At 37.1% G+C, this 23,640-nt stretch overlaps 2 long non-coding RNA genes across 3 annotated transcripts in view; both read right to left on the reverse strand.

Annotated features, from left to right (window-relative positions):
* Positions 1–19,467: 19,467 nt before the first annotated feature.
* LOC116875006 lies at positions 19,468–20,614 on the reverse strand. Its single transcript, XR_004384116.1, has 2 exons — positions 20,564–20,614; positions 19,468–19,741 (listed from the first exon to the last, which is right to left on the reverse strand). It is a non-coding gene; the product is annotated as an uncharacterized LOC116875006 (long non-coding RNA).
* Positions 20,615–22,075: 1,461 nt separating this feature from the next.
* LOC116875001 overlaps positions 22,076–23,640 on the reverse strand; it is a 30,739-nt gene continuing 29,174 nt past the window's right edge. For both annotated transcript variants that reach the window (XR_004384114.1, XR_004384113.1), the window contains one exon: positions 22,076–22,376. This is a non-coding gene — a long non-coding RNA (uncharacterized LOC116875001). The remainder of the gene's footprint in view (positions 22,377–23,640) is intronic.

Genomic DNA, 23,640 nt, shown 5'->3' on the forward strand with positions numbered 1-23,640 from the left:
TTCCCTTCAGCATCAGTTGATCTAAGGTATGGTAGGCTAGAGCATCTGGCTTGTGGTCTAAAGCAAGCAGACTTATTTGTTGCCTTTCATGTACTATATATAGATATCATTTTTCAGTATGTCATGATGTAAAAGAAATTGAGAAGTATTACTCTAACCAACCAAGTTATAAAATCAAAAATGCAAATTACAATGAAAGTAAAGAAATAAAGAGCAGAAGAAATTTAGGAAAGGGCCACAGTCAGGGTCACCAAAACTAATTTAATATTATCTGTGTAAAATTGGAATCAACAGATATTAGACTATTTCAGAGGGTATAAAACCATACATCAGGGCCCCTGGGTGGCTCAGTTGGTTAAGTACCTGGCTCTTGATTTTGGCTCAGGTCATGGTCTCGGGGTTGTGAGGGCTCCGCATTCAGTGGGGAGTCTGCTTGAGATTCTCTCTCCCTCTCTCTCTGCCCCTCTCTTTGCTGCTATAAACAAACAAATAAAATCTTAAAAAAAAAAACATAAAATCTATACATCAATATGACATTGCATCTAAAGTGAAGGAGTACCTGGGCATCTTTTGTCAAAAGTCTCAAAGAGGGCGCCTGGGTGGCTCAGTGGGTTAAGCCGCTGCCTTCGGCTCAGGTCATGATCTCAGGGTTCTGAGATTGAGTCCCAAATCAGGCTCTCTGCTCAGTGGGGAGACTGCTTCCCTTCCTCTCTCTCTGCCTGCCTCTCTGCCTACTTGTACTCTCTGTCTGTCAAATAAATAAATAAAATATTTAAAAAAAAAAGTCTCAAAGAAACTATAAATTCATCATTTCAGTTCATGAGGTAGGAACCCCTGCCCCTTTATGTAATACATTTATAAATATCATTCTCTAAAGGGGCTACAAATAGCCTCCATTTTGTAAAATTAAATCACATATATTATCAGATCTAAAGTCCACTGGTTATGTCCATGGAACCCTTAGGGGTAATTATTTTTAAAGCTTCCTTCTTCTTAGTAAAACATCACTAAGCTAGTTAAAGCCCTGAATTATAGAATTCCTTTGATCCTCCTCCCCCTCAATCTCCAGATCTCTCTACTTCCCCATTGACAGAGCTACTGCCTGAAGTCTACCTTTCAAGTCTATCATCTGACCCACCTTCCATTGTTTCTCCAATGTCTCTCTGACTTCACAAGACCTTTTAAAGGATACCCTTTGTCTATATAAATAATTCCCACAGAAGGAGGGAGATAGAAGATACTATAATCTCAAATTATTTTGGAGGGATTTGTATGTTTTTCAAGTGGATTTTCTTTCAAAGTAAGTAGCAGTGGTCAGCTGAATAACGTGAAAGTTCCTTGATGTGGCAAACACGGTGTTTCTTGATCTGGATTAGGCCTTTCTCTTTAGTCTCATCTCCTACTATCCCTCTTTGACTTCAGTGACAAGTCTCTGATATTCACAGATAGTTTCTCACTTCCTGCTTTGCATCTGCTGCTCTTACAAGTTAAAAAGTAGGCTTATGTCCATTTATTCACTAAATAGGACCTGTTTGAGTATGGAGATCATGTGTTGTATCTTATTCAAACCAAGGTAAGGCCCAGCTTATATGAGGTACATAATAAATATTAAATTAAAGGAACGTTTTTTATAAGACTTTTCGTAATATTCTTGGAAGCTTTAGAAGTCAAAATATAATTGAGGATCCTTGTAGGATAATAAGATGTCAAACTTGAACAAATGTTTTTGACTCCTTACAAAATTAACATAAGAGTTCATTGTAGCCAAAGAGGTATTTGAAGTTACAGTACCTGTATTCAAAACTCCTTCTTCATTTCAGCAATAACTATGAAGCAGGCAGTGCACTAGGTACTGAGAATTGAAAGAGAGAGAGAAAAAAAAAAAAAAGTTTGCCAGAAGCTTCAATTCAAAATGTGTCTGGATTTGACATTCATGAAGCTTATCCAAATTTCACTCAAAAACTCATGGAAATAGAAGAGGAAATAATGATTTCAATATCATCAATTGCAAAGACAAGTAAAAATCAATACCAGTATCTGGAAGGAAATGAATGTGAACTGGTAAATGTCCAAGTATTACTTAATGTTCTACCTTGCCATGGTCTCACAAAATAGACTTGGCCTTTGGTAACATACATAGCATATGCTTCAATATTCTAAGCAAAGTTATTTTAGAGAAGCCATCTACAAAGGAAACTACTGGCTGTGCTAGCCTATACTATCTTTTTAAAAAGAAAGTAAGGTAAAGAGAGCTTCTTGTTCCCAATATTATCAGAAGAAAAAGGGGGGTTGGGATTTCTTCTGAGTGTACCAACATGAATCATATGCCAATTTCTGAATCAATCACTGACCAAGAGAATTAAGTGAGTTAATTGGCCAAATTTAGATTGTCTCTCCTTATATTACCTAGAGGGAGAGCAGTAGGGGCAGATGGTTATCCACACCTAAACTGCATGGACTAAAAGTGGTCTCTTCCAAGTATAATCACATCACTGGCATAAGAAGAGACAAATACGCCCAAAAACCAGGAACTGCATAAGTCCACTATAAAGTAAAAAGGGAGAAAATCTCCCTTCTGCATTATTTCTCACTAGGAATATGAAGACTCTAGTAGTGGGTACAGCAAAGAGGGAAAATCATGTCTTATTATAATTATGAAATCAGGTTTGACTTCTCAGACCCTACAGAAAAGCTTTGAAAATCCTCAGGAACCCACAAACCATATCTGAGAGTGACGGCTATAGAAATACTTCTAAAATGTTGATGTCTGCTAATCACTCAGAGATTCCAATTAAATATAGAATGTGATTTTGTTGGTCTAGGATGGGGTCTCAGAGTCTTGGCCTCAAACAATTCTCAAACAATAGTAATGCTGCTGGTCCATGAACCACTCTGAGTGGCAAAATTTAAAACAGTAAGGACATAACTGGAAATCCAGAGGCAGGAAAGAATTTGTGATTGGTTTACTCTGTTTCCTCTACTGCCTCCTCTGCCCCTCACAATGTCAGTTTTGCTCTAAGACTGATTTCACCCTGATCGTGAGAGGTCTGCAAGAAGCATTGGAGCTTTATGTTTCCTCTTTTCTATCTAGCTGGAGAGAACACTTCCTACCTTAATTAACCAAAGCCTTGAGTTCATGTTCCCTGGACCTACTGAAGCAGTTTCTGCAGCCAGCAAATTGCCATCTGTTGGTTGACTCAAAACTGGGATACATGAGTCATTCACTCTCATTACAATATATATATACACATAGTCATAAACACATGTGTGTGTAGATGTGTATGTGTGTGTATAATATAACAAGTAGGATGAAGTTGCAGGGATGTTGGGCTTCCAAGCTAAAGCAGAAAGTAAGAGTAGATAACATAATTTCTATAGAGTAATGGGAAAATAAAAATGTTCCACAATATCTAGTAGCTAGAGTTAAAAAGAAGATGAGGGGAAAGCCTGCTGGAGCTTGAGCCAGGAGCTTTAAAATAGGGACATGAAGCTTTCTCACAAAGAACCAAATGGTGAATATCTTGGGCTTTGAGGGTCTCTACACATATTCTTCTCTTATTTTTGAACATCCTTTAAAAAAAATGTAAAAATCCTTCCAGCAGGAATTACCAATCCTCCTTTATACAAAGCTATAGCCCCAGGGGCACCTGGGTGGCTCAGTAGGTTAAGCATCTGTCTTGAGCTCTGGTCATGATCTCAGGGTCCTGGAATCAAGCCCTGTGTCCAGCCCTGTGTCCAGCCCCACGTCAGTCTCCCAGATCAGCAGGGAGTCTGCTTGTCCCTCTCCCTCTGCCCCTTCCCCAGCTGGTGCTCACTCACTCTTGCTCACTCTCCCCCCTAAATAAATAAATAAATAGATAAATAAATAAATAAATAAATAAAATCTTAAAAATAAAGAAAAAGAAAAAAGAAGAAAAGAGGAAGCTGTAGGCCAGGAAGAGATGAGAGAATAGGGACATAGCCAAGTGAGCAGATACTTAGCTGGCTGACCCTAAATGTTTATTGTAAGAAAGGCCAAGTGAAAGAGCCGTGAACTTCCCAGCAAAACAGAAAATCAAAGAAAAGGGGCACTCAGGGGGCTCATTCGTTAAGTGTCTGACTTTGGCTCAGGCCATGATCCCGGGGTTCTGGGATCGAGCCCACATCGGGCTCCCTGCTTCGAGGTTAAATCCATAGTAACCTCAACATCTCTGTCAAATCAGTGCTAGTTTCCCACACAATGTTCCCTCTCCCCTTCTTCCTTATGGTTCCTGATTTTTCTCAGATGAAAAATACATTCAATTAAAAATACTTGTCTCCTCAGAGTCCTGTGGAGATGAATTTGTCACACACACAAATAATGGCACCTAGAAGATAAGTGGAAAACACTTAGTGGAATTTCCAGCAATTTTTGTACAAGTGTAAGTACAGCTGGTATGCTCTATTGACCTTTGCTCTTTTCACTCCCCTTTCTCCCTCAGGAGGCATGGAAGTAAAAGAGCTCTCTGGAGTCTTTAAGGATGAAAATCACATCCTAACAATGGGGAAGCAGAAGGTTGGAAAAAGCTTGGACATCTATGAATTCATAGATAGCCTATGTCCAGAATTTCTCTTATGTGAGAAAAATTAATCTCTTTTTGATGAAAACATTGTAGTTGACATACTCCATTGGCCTTTGCTCCAGGGATCCTGTTACAAAAGACTGAAGGAATAATAAATGATGTCATTGTGGGGTTGTGGGTGGGTTGAAACATTAGGAGGCACAGTAGGATCTGGTCTGAAGCAAAGATCCCAGTAAAAGCAATGGCAATTTTCTGAATCCTCCAAAGAGAAGAGAGAGATAAAAGGAGAGGAAAGGGGATGGGCTGTCAGATTGGGGAAGGGAGGGGAAGACAGAAAAGGTATAAAAATGCAATGAAATAAGTCAGCAAACAAAACAGAATGCTCATGAGGAAAGCCAGCCATAAAAATAAAAATCAGATCATGAATTTATTATAAGAGTTATTAGAAAGATCAGATAATAACTTTAAAAACAACAATGTTTAGCTATTCACAGACATAAATGAAAATATACTACCTCTTAAATGCAGATACACCTTTTGAAATGAAAACAAGCAGAAATGACACAGAGGTTACAGATGTCACGTATAGTATGATGTCACATAAAAACTGTGGAAACACACAACATAATATATTCATTGTGAATAAGTACATGTAAAGTAATGGTATGAATAATGCATAGGATTGATAAACAACAAATTCAAGTGAGTTACTATTTCTGGGAGCAGAGGAGGAAGGAAAATGTGATTGACAAATGGTCTGTAGGAGGTTTCAGTAGTATATAATGTATTTTTTCATTTTCTAAATTTTAAGTAAAAAATAGAGGAATGGTAGAATTGATAGAGCTGGCTCATGCATACTTGGGAATAAATTATGTGTTTTGTATATTTAAAATATGTAATAAGATGCTATTATAGTAGATATATGTCATTATACATTCACCCATAACTACAGAATGTACACCACTGAGAATGAACCATAATGTAAATAAATTATGGACTTTGGGTGATGATGTGTAGGTCCATCAGTTGCAACAATGCACCATTCTGGAAGGGGATGTTAATAATGGAGCCTTATGAGGAGAGGCAAGGTGGCAGAGGAGTAGCAGACTGAAATGACATCAGATACCAGGAGTTCAGCTAGATAGGTATCAAACCATTCCAAACACCTACACACACAACAGGAGATCGAAGAGAAGAAGAGCAGCAATTCTAGGAACAGAAAATTGACCACTTTCTGAAAGGTAGGACATGTGGAGAAGTGAATTTGAAGCAACGGGAAGATAGACCGCAGAGGAAGAGGCCAGCTCCCGGCAAGTGGTAGAGCCATGGAGCACAAAATCAGAACTTTTAGAAGTCTGCTCCACTGAGGGACATCGCTCCAGAGGCTAAGCAGGGGTGGAGCCCTCAGAGGGACAGTGTGGTCTTAGAACCTGCAGGGTCACTGAAAGAAAGGGGGTGTCTGAGTGTGGCAGAGCCCTCAGGTATCGGAATGGGGAAGCTGGCTATATAAACAGAGCTGAAGAGTGAGCTCGCAGCTAGGGGTTACCTTAAACCATGATCCGCGGCACACTCAGTCCACTGCTCTTTGAGCAGGGACCCCACAAGTGGCAGATGCAAGGACACTCACCTTCCTCCTCTGGAGGCAGGAATCTGCTGGATTTGGAGACTCCAAATGGGGCTGTGTGCCAGAGACAGAAATGCTCAGTCACAGGTCAGGTGAGCCCACAGCACAGATGGAGACCAGGGAAACAGGAGTGATTGAGCCCTTTACTGTGAGGGCACACTGAGGAGTGGGGCCCTGAGCTCTCAACTCCTCTGGGCTGGAGATTGGGAGGCTGCCAGTTTCATTGCCATCCTCCAGAGCTCTACTGAAAACATTCAGGGAACAAAAACTCCCGAGAGTGAACTGGAGCAGATTACTCAGCCCGGCCTCTGGCAAGGGTGGTGCAATTCCACCTCAGGCAGACATTTGAGAATCACTACAACAGGCCCCTCCCCCAGAAGATCAGCAAGAATATCCAGCCAAGACCAAGCTACCATTCAAGGAGAGTGAACAGCAGACCTCCTGAGCTAGGGGAAAGGCAATGCATGGAATTCATGGCTTTCCCCCCATGATCCTTTAGTCTTCCAAAGTTAATTAAATTTTTTTAATTTTATTTTTTCTTATTCTAGGCTATTCTTATTCTAATTTTTTTAACTTTTCTCTTTCCTTTTTAAATGCTTTTTGGCTAGTTTATCTTAACAATACCTTTCTAAAAAAAATCTTTTAAAACTTTCGTTATAAAAAAAATAAATAAGCCTTCATTATAGTCACATTTTATCCTTCATTGTGTTTAACCTATTTTTCATGTACATATAGGGGTTTTTTTTCTAAAAAATTTTGTATACAATTTCTTCTCATAGATCAAAATATACCCTAAATCTAGCACAGGGCTTGCTTCTAGTCTCCACCCTGAGCACCTTCTCTTCCCCCCATCCTTTTTTTTTCTTTCTTTCTCCAACCAACTTATCTTATCAATTCTTTTAGAATTTTTTAAATTTTCATCTTTACAGTCATATTCCATCCCTTCATCATGTTTACCCTTATTTTGTATATATATATGTTTTTGCATATATAATATAATAATAAATAATATATAAGCTTTTAATATATTTATATGTAAATTCATAAAAATATATATTATATTATTTTTTTTCTATATTCTCTAAATATATAAGATTTTCTTTCTTTAAAATTTTGGGAGGTAGATTCTTATAAGAGACCAAAATACACCCAAAATCAAGTGGGTGTCTCTGTTCTATTCACCAGTCTAATATATATATATATATATATATATATATGTATATATATATATATATATATATTCTTTTACCCCCTTTCATATATATATACGTGTATATGTGTGTATATATATATATATATATATATTCTTTTTACTGCCTTTCTTCTCCCCCCAGTTTGGAGTCTCTTCTGATTTGATTATGTATATTTTCCTGGGGTCTTTGCCACCTTTTTAGTATTTTATTCTCTGATTCACATATTCTTTTTTTTAAAGATTATTTATTTATTTAACTGACACAGAGAGAGATCACAAGTAGGCAGAGAGGCAGGCAGAGAGAGAGTGGGGAAGCAGGCTCCCTGCTGAGCAGAGAGCCTGATGTGGGGCTTGATCCCAGGACCAAGAGACCTTTACCTGAGCCGCAGGCAGAGGCTTAACCCACTGAGCCACCCAGGTGCCCCTCATTCATATATTCTTATATGGATAAAATGACAAGGCAGAAAAACTCAAAACAAAACAAAAAAAGAACAAGAGGCAATACTTAAGCCTAGGGACCTAATCAAGACAGACATTGGTAACCTGTCAGATCTAGAGTTCAAAATGACAATTCTCAAGGTGCTAGCTAGGCTCAAAAAAGGCATGGAAGATATTAGAGAAACGCTGTCCAGAGAAATAAAATCCCTTTCTGGGGAAATAAAAGAACTAAAATTAAACCAAGCTGAAATCAAAAAAGCTATTAATGAGGTGCAATAAAAAATGGAGGCTCTTACTGCTAGGATAAATGAGGCAGAAGAAAGAATTAATGATATAGAAGACCAAATGACAGAGAATAAAGAAGCTGAGCAAAAGAGAGACAAACAACTACTGGACCACAAGGGGAGAATTCAAGAGATAAGTGATACCATAAGACAAAACAATATTAGAATAATTGGGATTCCAGAAGAAGAAGAAAGAGAGAGGGGGCAGAAGGTATATTGGAGTGAATTATTGTAGAGAATTTCCCTAATATGGAAAAGGGAACAAGCATCAAAATCCAGGAGGTGCAGAGAAACCCCTCAAAATCAATAAGAATAGGTCCACACCCCATAATCTAATAGTAAAACTTAGAAGTCTTAGCGACAAAGAGAAAATCCTGAAAGCAGCGCGGGACAAAAAGTCTGTAACATACAATGGTAAAAATATTAGATTGGCAGCGGACTTATCCACAGAGACCAGGCAGGCCAGAAAGAACTGGCATGATATATGCAGAGCACTAAACGAGAAAAACATGCAGCCAAGAATACTATATCCAGCTAGGCTATCATTGAAAATAGAAGGAGAGATTAAAAGCTTCCAGGACAAACAAAAACTGAAAGAATTTGCAAACACCAAACCAGCTCTACAGGAAATATTGAAAGGGGTCCTCTAAGCAAAGAGAGACCCTAAAAGTAGTAGACCAGAAAGGAACAGAGACAATATATGAGAACAGTCACCTTACAGGCAATACAATGGCACTAAATTCATATCTCTCAATAGTTACCCTGAATGTAAATGGGCTAAATGCCCCAATCAAAAGACACAGGGTATCAGAATGGACAAAAAAACAAAATCAATCAATATGCGGTCTACAAGAAACTCATTTTAGACCCAAAGCACCTCCAGATTTAAAGTGAGAGGGTGGAAAACAATTTACTGTAATAATGGACATCAAAAGAGAGCTGGGGTGGCAATCATTATATCAGATAAATTAGACTTTAAGCCAAAGACTATAATAAGAGATGAGGAAGGACACTATATCATATTCAAAGAGTCTGTCCAACAAGAAGATCTAACAATTTTATGCCCCTACATGGGAGCAGCCAACTATATAAACCAACAAATAACAAAATCAAAGAAACACATTGACAAGAATATAATAATAGAAGGGGACTTTAACAACCCCCTCACTGAAATGGACAGATCATGCAGGCAAAAGATCAACAAGGAAATAAAGGCCTTAAATGACACGCTGGATCAGATGGACATCACAGATATATTCAGAACATTCCATCCCAAGGCAACAGAATACACATTCTTCTCTAGTGCACATGGAACATTCTCCAGAATAAATCACATTCTGGGTCACAAATCAGGTCTCAACTGGTACCAAAAGATTAGGATCATTCCCTGCATATTTTCAGACCACAAGGCTCTGAAGCTAGAACTTAATCACAAGAGGAAATTTGGAAAGAACTCAAATACATGGAGGCTAAAGAGCATCCTACTAAAGAATGAATGGGTCAACCAGGAAATTAAAGAAGAATTGAAAAAAAAAAATCATGGAAACAAATGATAATGAAAGCACAACTGTTCAAAATCTGTGGGACACAGCAAAGGCAGTCCTTAGAGGAAAATATATAGCGATACAAGCCCTTCTCAAGAAACAAGAAAGGTCTCAAATACACACCCTAACCCTACACCTAAATGAGCTGGAGAAAGAATAGCAAAGAAAGCCTAAACCCAGCAGGAGAAGGGAAATAATAAATATCAGAGCAGAAATCAATGAAATAGAAACCAAAAAAGCAGGAGAACAAGTCAATGAAACTGGGAGCTGGTTCTTTGAAAGAATTAATAAGATTGATAAACCCCTGGCCAGACTTATCAAAAAGAAAAGAGAACGGACCCAAATAAATAAAATCATGAATGAAAGAGGAGAGATCACAACCAACACCAAAGAAATACAAACAATTATAAGAACATATTATGGACAACTATACGCCAGCAAATTTGACAATCTGGAAAAAATGGATGCATTCCTAGAGAAATATAAACTATCAAAACTGAAGTAGGAAGAAATAGAAAACCTGAACAAACCCATAACCAGTAAGGATATTGAAGCAGTCATCAAAAATCTCCCAGAAAATAAGAGTCCAGGGTCAGATGGCTTCCCTAGGGAATTCTGCCAAGCAGTTAATGAAGAATTAATTCCTATTCTCCTGAAACTGTTCCAAAAAATAGAAATGGAAAGGAAGCTTCCAAACTCATTTTATGAGGCCAGCATTACCTTGATCCTAAAACCAGACAAAAACCCCATCAAAAAAGAGAACTAAAGACCAATATCCTTGACGAACACAGATGCAAAAATTCTCACCAAAATACTAGCCGATAGGATCCGACAGTACATTAAAAAGATTATTCACCATGACCAAGTGGGATTTATTCCAGGGCTGCAAAGTTGGTTCAACACCCACAAATCAATCAATGTCAACAATACATTAACAAAAGATAGAACAAGAACCATATGATACTCTCAATAGATGCTGAAAAAGCATTTGACAAAGTACAGCATCCTTTCTTGATCAAAACTCTTCAGAGTGTAGGGACAGAGGGCACATGCCTCAATATCATCAAAGCCATCTATGGAAAACCCACAGAGAATATCATTCTCAATGGAGAAAAACTGAGAGCTTCTCCGCTAAGGTCAGGAACACAGCAGGGATGTCTATTATCAACACTGCTATTCAACATATTACTAGAAGCCCTCGCCTCAGCAATCAGACAACAAAAAGAAATTAAAGGCATACAAATCGGCAAAGAAGAAGTCAGACTATCACTCTTTGTAGATGATATGATATTTTATGTGGAAAACCCAAAAGACTCCACTCCAAATCTTCTAGAACTTGTACAGGAATTCAGTAAAGTGTCGGGATATAAAATCAATGCACAGAAATCAGTTGCATTTCTATACACCAACAACAAGACAGAAGGAAGAGAAATTAAGGAGTCAATCCCATTTACAACTGCACCTCAAACCATAAGATACCTAGGAATAAACCTAACCAAAGAGGAAAAGAATTGTAGTCAGAAAACTATAAAGTACTCATGAAAGAAACTGAGGAAGACACAAAGAAATGGAAAAATGTTCCATGCTCCTGGATTGGGAGAACAAATATTGTGAAAATGTCTACGCTACCTAAAGCAATCTACGCGTTTAATGCAATCCCTATCAAAATCCCATCCATTTTTTTTCCAAAGAAATAGAACAAATAATCCTAAAATTTATATGGAAGAGAAAATACCTTGAATAGCTGGAGGAATGTTGAAAAAGAAAGCCAAAGTTGGTGGCATCACAATTCCAGACTTCAAGCTCTATTACAAAGCTGTCATCATCAAGACAGTATGGTACTGGCACAAAAACAGACACATAGATCAATGGAACAGAATAGAGAGCCCAGACATAGACCCTCAACTCTATGGTCAACTAATCTTTGACAAAGCAGGAAAGAATGTCCAATGGAAAAAAGACAGTATCTTCAACAAATGGTGTTGGGAAAACTGGACAGCCACATGCAGAAAAATGAAACTGGACCATTTCCCTACACAACACATGAAAATAGACTCCAAATGGATGACGGACCTCATTGTGAGACAGGAATCCATCAAAATCCTTGAGGAGAACACAGGCAGCAACCTCTTCAACCTCAGTCGCAGCAACTTCTTCCTAGAAACATCACCAAAGGCAAGGGAAGCAAGGGCAAAAATGAACTATTGGGACTTCATCAAGATCAAAAGCTTTTGCACAGCAAAGGAAACAGTCAACAAAACCAAAAGACAACTGACAGAATGGGAGAAGATATTTGCAAATGACATATCAGATAAACGACTAGTATCCAAAAGTCTATAAAGAACTTATCAAACTTAACACCCAAAGAGCAAATAATCCAATCAAGAAATGGGTAGAGGACATGAACAGATGTTTCTGCAAAGAAGACATCCAGATGGCCAACAGACACATGAAAAAGTGATCCACATCACTCGGCATCAGGAGAGTACAAATCAAAACCACAATGAGATACCACTTCACACCAGTCAGAATGGCTAAAATTAACAAGTCAGGAAATGACAGATGCTGGCAAGGATGCGGAGAAAGGGGAACCCTCCTCCACTGTTGGTGGGAATGCAAGCTGGTGCAACCACTCTGGAAAACAGCATGGAGTTTCCTCAAAAAGTTGAAAATACAGCTACCCTATGACCCAGCAATCATACTACTGGGTATTTACCCTAAAGATACAAATGTAGTGATCTGAAGGGGCACATGCACCCGAATGTTTATAGCAGCAATGTCCGCAATAGCCAAACTATGGAAAGAACCTAGATGTCCATCAACAGATGAATGGATAAAGAAGATGTGGTGTGTATATACCATGGAATACTATGCAGCCATCAAATAAGTGAAATCTTGCTATTTTTGCAACAACGTGGATGGAACTAGAGGGTATTATGCTCAGTGAAATAAGTCAATCAGAGAATGACAATTATCATATAATCCTCCTGATATGAAGAATTTGAGAGGCAATGTAGGGAATTTGGGGGGTAGGGAAGGGAAAAAATGAAACAAGATGCGATTGGGAGGGAGACAAACCATAAGAGACTCTTAATCTCACAAAACAAACAGGGTTGCGGGGTGGTGGTGGAGGTAGGGGTGGTTGGGTTATGGACATTGGGGAGGGTATGTGCTATGGTGAGTGCTGTGAAGTGTGCAAACCTGGCAATTCACAGACTTGTACCCCTGGGACTAATAATACATTATATGTTAATAAAAAATTAAAAATTTATCTTTAAAAAAGACTATTATAAAGATGTTTGTTCTTTCTACAGTAAATCCGCTCTTACAAATATCCTAAAGGATTCCTTATCAGATTTAACAAAAATGATAGCAATTTTTCTGAGAGAATAATATAATGGAAAAATATAATGAAATAATATAAATGGAAGAAAATAACAAAGTTAATTCTGAAAACCACATCAAATAGTGACAATGTTAAACTTCCAGATATTATCAGATTATAAACAAACTGTTGAAGGGCATAAATATAGACATACTCTAATGGAAAAGGTTGTAAGTACAGAAACAGATTTATTAAGTGTAATAACAAATTACAGGCATTTGTAATTCTCATATAACATTGGATGTTTAAACAACTCTTTTCGTAACAACTAGTCAAATTGTTAAAAAAAATGACCAAGTTAAATTCATTTCTTATACTATTTAGAGAAACAAAGTCCAGAGGTTTTCCAGTTAATTAAAAGTGCCTCCCCATCTAAAGATTTTAAACAAAGAAAGTTTAATAAAGAAAATTGAGGGGCACCTGGGTGGCTCAGTGGGTTAAAGCCTCTGCATTAGGCTCAGGTCATGATCCCAGGGTCCTGGGATCAAGCCCCACGTCCGGCTCTCTGCTCAACAGGGAGCCTGCTTTCCCCTCTCTCTCTCTCTCTACCTGCCACTCTGCGTACTTGTGATCTCTGTCTGTCAAATAAATAAATAAAATCTTTAAAAGAAAAAAAAAAAAGAAAAGAAAATTGATTTTTCCTATGATGGTATAGCTGAAAAACCAAAAAGGTAATGCAAAATGTAGCAACAGCAGGAAGCTGTTATTACTCCCCTGTGATTAAGGGACAAAGGGTAGTGGCAGTGTAATCAAGGCCCAGGATCAAAAATAAAGAAGAAAAATACCAAGAAAAGATTATTGTGTTCACTAAAATAGCAACTTAAACTTTCATATCATATGGCAAAAAGTATAAAAGTAAATTTAAGAGGCTAATAAAATGGGGAGAAATAGGGGTAACATACACAAAATCTTCCATACTTTAAAGATAATTTGCAGAAGAAGAAACGTAAATGTAAACAAAAATTTTTCAATGTTCGGGTTCATATACTAGAAAAAAAACAATGCAAATTAAGCCAATGAGAAGGCTATAGTAGCTCAATAAATATTAGGCTGAATTAAAACCAATAAGCAAAAAAAAAAAAAAATGCCATAAGCTATTTTTGCAATAGTAGGTGTACTTTTATTCTTAAGGTTAAAATATATTTAATTCTAGCAGAATATTGAAAAGGAAAAACTCCAGGCCAACTTTGTAAATATTAATTCTAAACATTTGTAAAAATAGTAGCTAATATATAGAGTAGTTGTTGTGCAAGCATACAAATGGATTAGGCGAATATCATTAAAAAAGGAAATAAAATCTCAAGTAAACTTACAACTCTATTCTTGCTTAAATTGTCTTCAGTTTCAGCCTAGTTGGCATTCCTGCCACATAAATGTACTAAGTCTATGTCTGTTGTGAAAGGCGAAATATGTTTGTGTGTTTAAAATACACTGCCAAATCAGAATTCATAATTGCAAACAAAAGAATCTAGCTTTGGCCCACTATTTCAGAGGAGGAATTTATAAAAGGATTTACAGAAAGCCCAAAGAATCAGCTGGTATGCAAATAAGCAAGCTTAGAAATAAGTAAAGGCCATGGGAGGTCAAGGAGCACGGCAATTAGATGTTTGCTGACTTTCTGCTACTCACTGCAGCAATGATTGAACCACTGCTGCCATACCATTGGCCTCACAAGTGCTGAGCATCACCACAAAAATAAACATTAACAAGTACCCCTGCCTTTACCTCATAACCTTGAATGGGTTCAGTGCAAGTATTCCCAAAATGTGCCACTTCAGCATGTGGACTACTTTGAGCTGTAGTAGCTCAATAAATACTAGGCTGAATTAAAATCAATAAGAAAAAAAAAAAAAGTATGCCTTAAGCTATTTTTGCAATAGTAGGTGTACTATTGAGCTGAAGGCAACTGAGACCCTGTAAGCTTGAGAGAAACTTTTGCCCCTCTCTTAACTATATAGAAAAATCTAAACTGAGTGTCTTTCCCAGAATAAATTATTACTAGAGATATATTTTAACTGAGTGGCCCATATATATGGCTGAGCAAACAGCTAATTACCAAATTATTTGTTCTTCAATGCTCTGTGAATTCACAGTGCCCTGTGAATTGCCCTCCTCCCCTTTGAATCCCCACGGCCCTATGACATTCCTTAACTCAGGATGGCACATATGCCTCATTTTACCTTTCAGTCTTTGAATCTCTCATGTATATGGGGTTCCTGTATATAGAAAATTAAATTTTATTTTCTCCTGTTTTTCTGTCTCCTGTCAAATTAATCCTCAAACTAGCTGGAAGAATCTTTGAAGGGTACAAGAAAATTTTTCCTCCCCAGCAGTATCAAAGTTAAATATCTGAAACTAAAGCATCTCTACAGCTGAACTAGATCTGGTCTATGTTTAGCTGCCAAAAAGCGAGGGGTAGGGTTATATACTCCACTTTAGCTTCTACCAAAGTTAAAGAGTAAGTAAAACCTTTATACATCCAATATATGTTTACACTCTCCTAGCCATCTTATCTATTCTTACATCTATCACTGGGTCAAATACCATGAGGTTCCCCAGGGAACCAGTTGGGTTTTGTTCATACTCCTTTCTGTTCCTACTGTGTGTCAATATCTTATTTTCTATTAAATAGCCTAGGTCAACACTTAATGTTTTCCCCATATGCACAATGGTATTAGTAAGTCTATTTGTTTTGGGTGTTTTTTTAATTCCAAAATAAATATCTATTCTCATGAGAATGAGAGAAGCTGTTCAATGTAATTAGCCTGCCACTAGGTAGTTGGTTGGACCACTAAAATATGGGGTTCTTTAAGAGCCATAGAGTATTCCAATCTGCCACAAACAATTTCAGCACCATTGAATCTATTGGACTATAAGGGTTAAGCAGTAAAGCTGCTTACACACTCCCCTTCTCTTGGTCTTGGTTAACCTATCTCCACTTAACTTCTACCTATTTGCAAAATTAACAAATGCTTTTATATATGCACTTTTATGTCTACTAACTGAGTTGTTATATGCTTGCCGAAATTCCATTGTACTTATTCTGATACCTATTTGTGTATATAGTGCTTCTATCGAAAATTGCTTGTTAATTATTATATAAACTAAGTGAAATATGAATGTGAAAAGAAAGTTGATTCTTGAAAAACTAAGTTAAATGGGGGCACCTTAAGCATCTGTCTTCAGCTCAGGTCATGATCCTAGGGTCCTGGGATCCAGCCCTGCATCAGGCTTTCTGCTCAATGGGAAGACTACTTCTCCCTCTCACATCACACCCCCCACAACTTGTAGTCCCTCTCTTGCTATCTCTCTCTATGTCAAATAAGTAAATAAAATCTTTAAAAGAAAAAAACTAAGTTAAATGTATGGAAATACTTAATAAAATTAAATTCTTTAAAATTATGATCAATTAGGTATGAGACAATAAAAACTGGGGGAAATCTATGTCTGTAAAGATCTCTGCACTTAAATTGTTTTGCAAGTGTTTCCAAGTTCTCACCCAGTTTAGAAAAGCTTAAATATGGTTATAAAAAAGAAAATGATAATCTAAGCAAAGAAAAACAAAGCCCATTTTTTTTGCACAAAGAAAGCCTTCGTTCTACCTCAAAATATTGATAAATGCACACTTTCATATTTATATACTGAATTTTTGCCTTTTTGAATTACACAAAGCTATACTCCATCATCAAAATAGTAAGTAGTCTAATAAGCATTGTGTGTCTTTCTTAAAGTAAGTGATCTATGATGAAGCAACTTGTCCCTTGGTGTTGACAGCTACTCTACTCATTGATCCTCCAAAAGCTTCAGTGACATTTCAGGAGTTTGTATTTCCTTGAATTTCCCACCCTTCATTGGGTACGTACTTCTCCTATGTGGGCTTTGGAGGCACAAACAAACTCTGGCTTCTAAGTCTTGTCAGCTTAATGTCATCAGTAGGTGAGTGATAACCTATAGCATGATAAGATAATCAAGATTCCGCAGGCTGTTGGCTCTATTTGGCATAAATCCTTGAGACAATACTATGAATTTGTATTACTATCCCTGCTCAGTGTAATCAAATTTCTGGAGTTTTCAACTACGTTGGGTAAGACAAAACGTCATTTTTAAGGTTAATATCTGCTTACCATTCACCAGAGGTAGAAATAAAATCTTCAGTGAGAAAAGCATAATTGGACCAACAGTTGACTACCTTATGGTAATCTATTAATATTCTCCAAAATGCATCTAACTTCTGCCCCTGCCAAGCCAGATGGTTAAATAAGAATGTGATAAGAATCACCAAAACTACAACTTTAAAGTACGAATATTACCTTTGATATATTGTTTTTGTGAAGAAAAAAATCTCTAGAATCTTCCCTTGCTTCACATTTTCCCTTTCTTTTTGAGTCAGGGGACCAACGTGAAGAATCTGTCAGTTTTGGACTGTGCCTGATATTGCCCCTTCAGATTCACTTTCCATCCTTTTCTATCCTGATCTCTTCCCAGGAGGCTGACCTGTATGAATCACATCATGAAATTTTGAGTCTTCTGATGTCTGGTTGGTTTTAGCTAATGATTCTTTGCAAAGGCGTAAAGTCAGAGTATTTCTTTTTCTGGTTCCCCCTCTGTGAGTTCGAATCACGCTAGCTATATCCCTTGATAGAAAGTTGCTCTTCTCTAAGCTTTGTCTAAACTTCCATCTTACCTTCAGTTTCTGGGAATCCCTCCTTCCCCGTATCCCTTTGGGCCTAGAGATGGTAAAAACTGCACTGTTGTTAGCCCATGTTTCCCTCCCTTTGTGTTCCTCTCCAACCTTTGTATGCCTTTGAATTTAGCCCCTTTGTTTAAAAACAAATAAATAAAAACTAGAATTATACTAATTTGAGTGTGCTGTTTGCCCTTGGGACTCAAACTGAAACATTCAGTATAGCACAGGAATGAATACTAGGTTTAATATATATTTGAACTAAGATCAGCACTCACTTTATTACCTTATCTCTACAATCTCCTGTTCTAAAAGAGCACTTTTGTGGCATTTCTGCTCATTCAAGGTGAAATCCAGGGTCCAAAGTCACCAAGAATTTTTAGTATTTTTCTTTCCCATCATAGAGTTTCTGTGGAAATGACCACAGGTCCCTATACAGAAGACTAGGATAGAAATTCATAGGACATACTTATTATTGTCGCAGCATTTCCCTTATTCAAGGAGCTGCCCATTTATTTCAGTCATAATCCCATCATTAGCTATCACCAAGTTCCTAAATTAGATAATCCACATCAATGCTTCTTTTTATTGAGCAACCCATACTCAGTTTGTTTCTGTTAGTTTATTTTTCCTTATTCTCTACAACCTTGGGGTGTGAAGATTCTCATAGAAATCAGGGAGTTGTTGAGGTGCCTGGGTGGTTCAGTCCCTTAAGCATTTGCCTCTGGCTCTGGTCATGATCCCAGGGTCCTGGGATGGAGCCCCACATCAGGCTCCCTGCTCAGCAGGGAGTCAGCTTCTCCCTCTGCCTCCTCCTGCATGCTTTCTCTCTCTCTGTGTCAAATCAATCAATCAGTCAGTCTTAAAAAAAAAAAAAAAAAGTAGTCAGGGAGTCCTTTTCATCTGTAGTGTCTCTCATGACAAAAACCCATTTTGTTGATTTTTCCTTAACTTCTGTGTCCTTAGTGAATAGTAGTAGCTTTGATATTTTTTGGTTGATATTTTCATTTCTATCAGCAAGTAAGACCATGAGTATCTCTACATTAGAGAAAACAATTCTCCACAATTCATTTCTGGAAGATGTTGCCATGCCACTCACCATTTATTTCTCATGGCCTAGAGAAAGAGGGTCATGTGGCTTTTCTTTGGAGATATACTTAGGGGGTAATTTACACATAATAAATCCACTAAAATTTTGGATTAGTTTTGCTAATAACATTAACATGTTTGGCTGATGCATTTTCACATGGGATTGAAGGGAAAATAAAGAATTCCGAGGTTGCCATTGTCTGTGTGGCCTGCGTAAGTTCACAGTGCAAGGGAAAGGATTGTGGGAACCAATTGGTTTCTTTGTACATGTAAAATTTCAGATGCCTATTAGCTGTCTGGATTGATTGATGGAAATGGACATACCACATGATCTGGATTTCCTGGATATTCAGCGCTAAAGATATAAATTTGAGAGTCAACAGAATCTAAATGGTATTTAGAGCACAGGACAAGATGAAATTATCTATGGAAAAAAGAGAAAAGGGCTTAAGTCTGATCCCTGGGGCACAGAGGATGTTTAGAAATCAGGTGTCAAAGAAGGAACCAGAAAAGTAAGATGAGAAGCAGCAGCCACTGTCATGGCAACGAAGTCAAGAGAGTGGTTCAAGAAAGCTATTATGATTTATTGTCTAATGCTGCTGAGAAATGGAGTAGGATAAAGATGAAAATTACCAATAGGTTGGCAACATGCAAGAACTATTTCACTAGAAAGATCAATAGAACAGGAGAATTTAGAAGTGTGGTTTAATGGCAATTGGGAAGAGTTACATTGGAATATAGCACAAATGGTTGGAACCAAATGATTTTTAAAAATCTCTTCCAGCTTAGTTATCTGTGATTCTCCATGACTACACCAACTGTTGGGAAAATGAAAATATAGGGCCCACAGCTGATGTTCCATGAGAGAGATCTTGGATAGCTGATGCTTCAAACCCAGTAAGCTTCAGTAGAATGCATGCTGATCTCAACTCCGATAAGCCATTTTGCATGGTCCAAAATCTGCAGATGAATTAGGTACAATAAAAAATCAGTAATGTGGAAAATAAAGTGGTACCCCTGGGTTTTCAGTACTAAACTAAAAATGTATGAATGGCACATATAATAAAAGGTAAAAATAAAATTTGTTTGGATTTCTACAAAGCTAATGAAAAACTGGCTTAGGGAAAGAAATGAGGCCATCATGTTTGTTGGTACATGCTAATTCTTAGCAGGAATATTTCAAAGAGAGAAGGGGAGATTAAGTCACTCCACAATAAAAAGGTAGCTGATCAAACTGGAAATTTTGCTAAATTCTTGGGAAAACCAAAATTAAACTTCATAATTAAAAGATGGAATTTCTAGGGGCACCTGGGTGGCTTAGTGGGTTGGGCTTCTGCCTTTGGCTCAGGTCATGATCTCGGGGTCCTGGGATCAAGCCCCGTACTGGGCTCTCTGCTCGGTGGGGAGCCTGCTTCCCCCGCTCTCTCTGCCTGCTGCTCTGCGTACTTGTGATCTCATTCTCTCTGTATCAAATAAATAAGTAAAATCTTCAAAAAAAAAAAAAAGATGGAATTTCTACACCCATGACACTAACAAACTGGTTGTTTTCAATGTACAGGAGTTCCCCCCCTACTCCACATTTTCACTTTCTGTGGGTTCAGTTACCTACAGTCAAGATGATCCTCCTTCTGACAAGTGGGCAGAAGGTGAGTAGTAGCCTAACATTATGTCTTGATGCCTATGTCATTGATCTCATTTTTTATCATGATGTAGGCACTTTATCATCTCACATCATAAGAAGAAAGATGAGTACAGTACAATATGGTATTTTGAGAGGAATACCTGGGTGACTCAGTAGGTTAAGCTTCTGACTCTTGATTTCAGCTCAGGTCATGATCTCAGGGTTGTGGGATGGAGAACCATGTGGGGCTCTCTGCTCAGCCCAGAGTCTGCTTGTTACTCTGCCTCTGCTCTTCCCCTTGCTTGCGCTGTCTTTATATCTCTAAAGTGAATAAATAAAATCTTTTAAAAAAAGATATTTTGAGAAAGAGAGAGACCACATTCATATAACTCTTATTATATTGTTATAATTGTTCTATATTCTTATTATTGTTAATATCTTACTATGCTTAATTTACAAATGAAACTTTATCATGGTTAGGAAAAAACATAGTATATATAGGGTTTGGTGTTATCTGCAGTTTCAGGCATCCATTGGGGGTGTAAAATGGATGCCCTGAGGATAAGGGGGAACTACTGTAGCTCTCAAAAGTGCTTTAACGGAGGCCAAAGTGTTTTTGGCTTGTGAGACTAAGTGATAAATTGCTTGGCCAGCATGTTCTTCCTCTCCAAGCTCATGGAAGCTTTTTGTTACATTTTCAGAGACAGTTGGTTAACAAATCTAGATAATCAAACTAAAAACTACTCTTATTAAAAGCTTAGAGTATTGAAAGCATTGAAAATAATTTGAAAAGTGTTCTTTTTTTTTTTAAGATTTTATTTATTTAACAGACAGAGATCACAGGTAAGCAGAGAGGCAGGCAGAGAGAGGAAGGGAAGCAGGCTCCCCGCTGAGCAGAGAGCCCAATGCGGGGCTCGATTCCAGGACCCTGGTATCATGACCTGAGCCGAGGGCAGAGGCTTTAACTCACTGAGCCACCCAGGCGCCCCGAAAAGTGTTCTTTGTAGTGAAATAACATTGTAAACCACAAAATATAACTATGGGTCTAAGAGCTACAAAGCTATTTTTATTTTTAATTAGAGAAGCATGATAATTAAAAATGAATTCTCAAGAGAGGTGACTAAAATTTTATTTAGCTGTCTTTCAAATTACAGTAAAAAAGTGGTAATTTTTTGAAATTATAAGCAAATAATACTCTTGAGAATGTTAAATTCACTTAACTATTTTTCTTAATTTAGTATATATTTAAGAATCTGGTTTATTGCATCTATTTTACAATTTTATTGATCCTTGTATAGAGAGAACAACATATTGAGTTATTCTGGTTAAAGCATTATTATTGGTAAGTAAGTCACTAATAAATGTTTATTATTACCCATTGACAAGCATAGACATGTAACCTGACATACCAACACAGGAGAATTAAATACCTATCTAGAAGTATAAAAAGTAAATAGAGTGAAATGATTTGCATAAAATGATTTAATATTGAAATACCATATTTTCAGAAGTCCTTTTCTGCTTAATTCTGTATCATGAGTCAAAAAAGAATTACCAGTTAAGCTATTATAATTCATTACCAAAAAGTTTGTTGTTAACATAGTCTTGAATATGGGATGTATAACATTACATGTAATGTAATATGTAGTATGACGATTTTCATTATAGGCACTTCTTAATCATTCTCCAAATTCTCCTCTATAGTATCTCTATTTGGTAGTAAAATTAATTCTCATCAATTATTTTAGAAGTCAGTTCTGTTTGTTGGTGTCTAATTCAAAGAAAGAATGACTCCATGCAGTGGTTCTTAATCAGCACACACCTATGAATTACCCACTTGACTTGCAAATAATGGCCCGAGAGAATGATGAAAAGAATGGTAGGAAGCAGTTGTATCCACGATTTGATTGAAGGAAGGTCTTTGTCACAAGTGCATGAGGGAGATAACAGGGTGGTTTTCTAACTTGCTCCTTTCTACATTAGAAAAATAAAAGATCTTTGAAGCACATGGGAATATTAACAGTAGTAAGTAAAGGCACATAAAGCCAGCTATGTAAAACATAAGGATACATACCTCTGACATGATCAAGCAGGTTAAAACATAATAAATTAAAATTTGAGTTATATTCTACCCAATTGGTAAATTGTGCATAATAATAGTAAACAGCAAGGATTTTGTTGTATAAAATAAAAAAGAAAATCCATGTAATGCGAACTCAGCACACAGTAAATGTTTAAGAGTAGAAGCTCTGGTGAGCAGGTGAGGGGTGCCTGGGTGGCTACGTTGGTTCAGCACCTGCCTTCAGCTCAGGTCATGATTATGAGGCCCCTGTTGGGCTCTCTGCTCAGCCAACAGGAAGGGTGCTTCTCCCTCTCCCTCTGCCACTCTGCATCTGTTCTCTCTCACTCATGCTCGCTCTCAATAAAAAAATAAAATCTTTAAAAAAAAAAAAAAGGATAATGAAGTCATCTCGAAAGTCTCACCATAAAAAGTCTTTATCTGTTAGGAGTAAATTTCATACTCTTTGACATAGCAATATCCACTTTTTTCTAAAGATTCCTAAAGATTTTCCTACAGAAATTATTAGATATATATGCAATGATTTTCACAGAAGTTAATATGAACAAAGATATTGTTAGCAACCTAAGTCTTAAAAGGGCAATGTTTAAAAAAAAAAAAAAGGCAATGTTTAAATCAATCATGATTCACTATGCATCACAAAACACTATGAAACTGTTTTAAACAATGCTGAAGAACAATACTGGATGGAAGGATACATTTTTAATGCCATATTGCTAAATGGTAAAATTCGTACACCAGAGATGATGTAACTAACTATGTTTTGAATATATGTAAATAACATTGATGTGATATTACTTATACTTTAAAATTTACATATAAATTATAAATACACTCATAATGAAAAATAAATACCTAAACTGAACAGTCATGTCTGTTATTCCTTGTGTCTTTTATTCTTTTTTCTGTGTTTTTTCTTTTCTGTGTATTTCCAATTTTCCATCTGACTCTGCTTTATTTTTATAATATTAATATCAAGTGAATGATCTTCTAAAGGACTTTTTCACAGATGCTGATAAGACTAGGAGAAGTATTTAGTGAGTACACTGATTTGAATTGAAAATTTAGATTGTAAAGTTTCCTAGAATCATAAATCAAGAATTATGGCCAATGCTGAAACAAATACTGGAATGAATGGCTGAGAATCCATAAGGCCAA

The sequence above is a fragment of the Lontra canadensis genome, unplaced genomic scaffold (assembly GCF_010015895.1).
Source record: "Lontra canadensis isolate GAN:19392208 unplaced genomic scaffold, GSC_riverotter_1.0 scaffold2, whole genome shotgun sequence".
NCBI lineage: Eukaryota > Metazoa > Chordata > Mammalia > Carnivora > Mustelidae > Lontra > Lontra canadensis.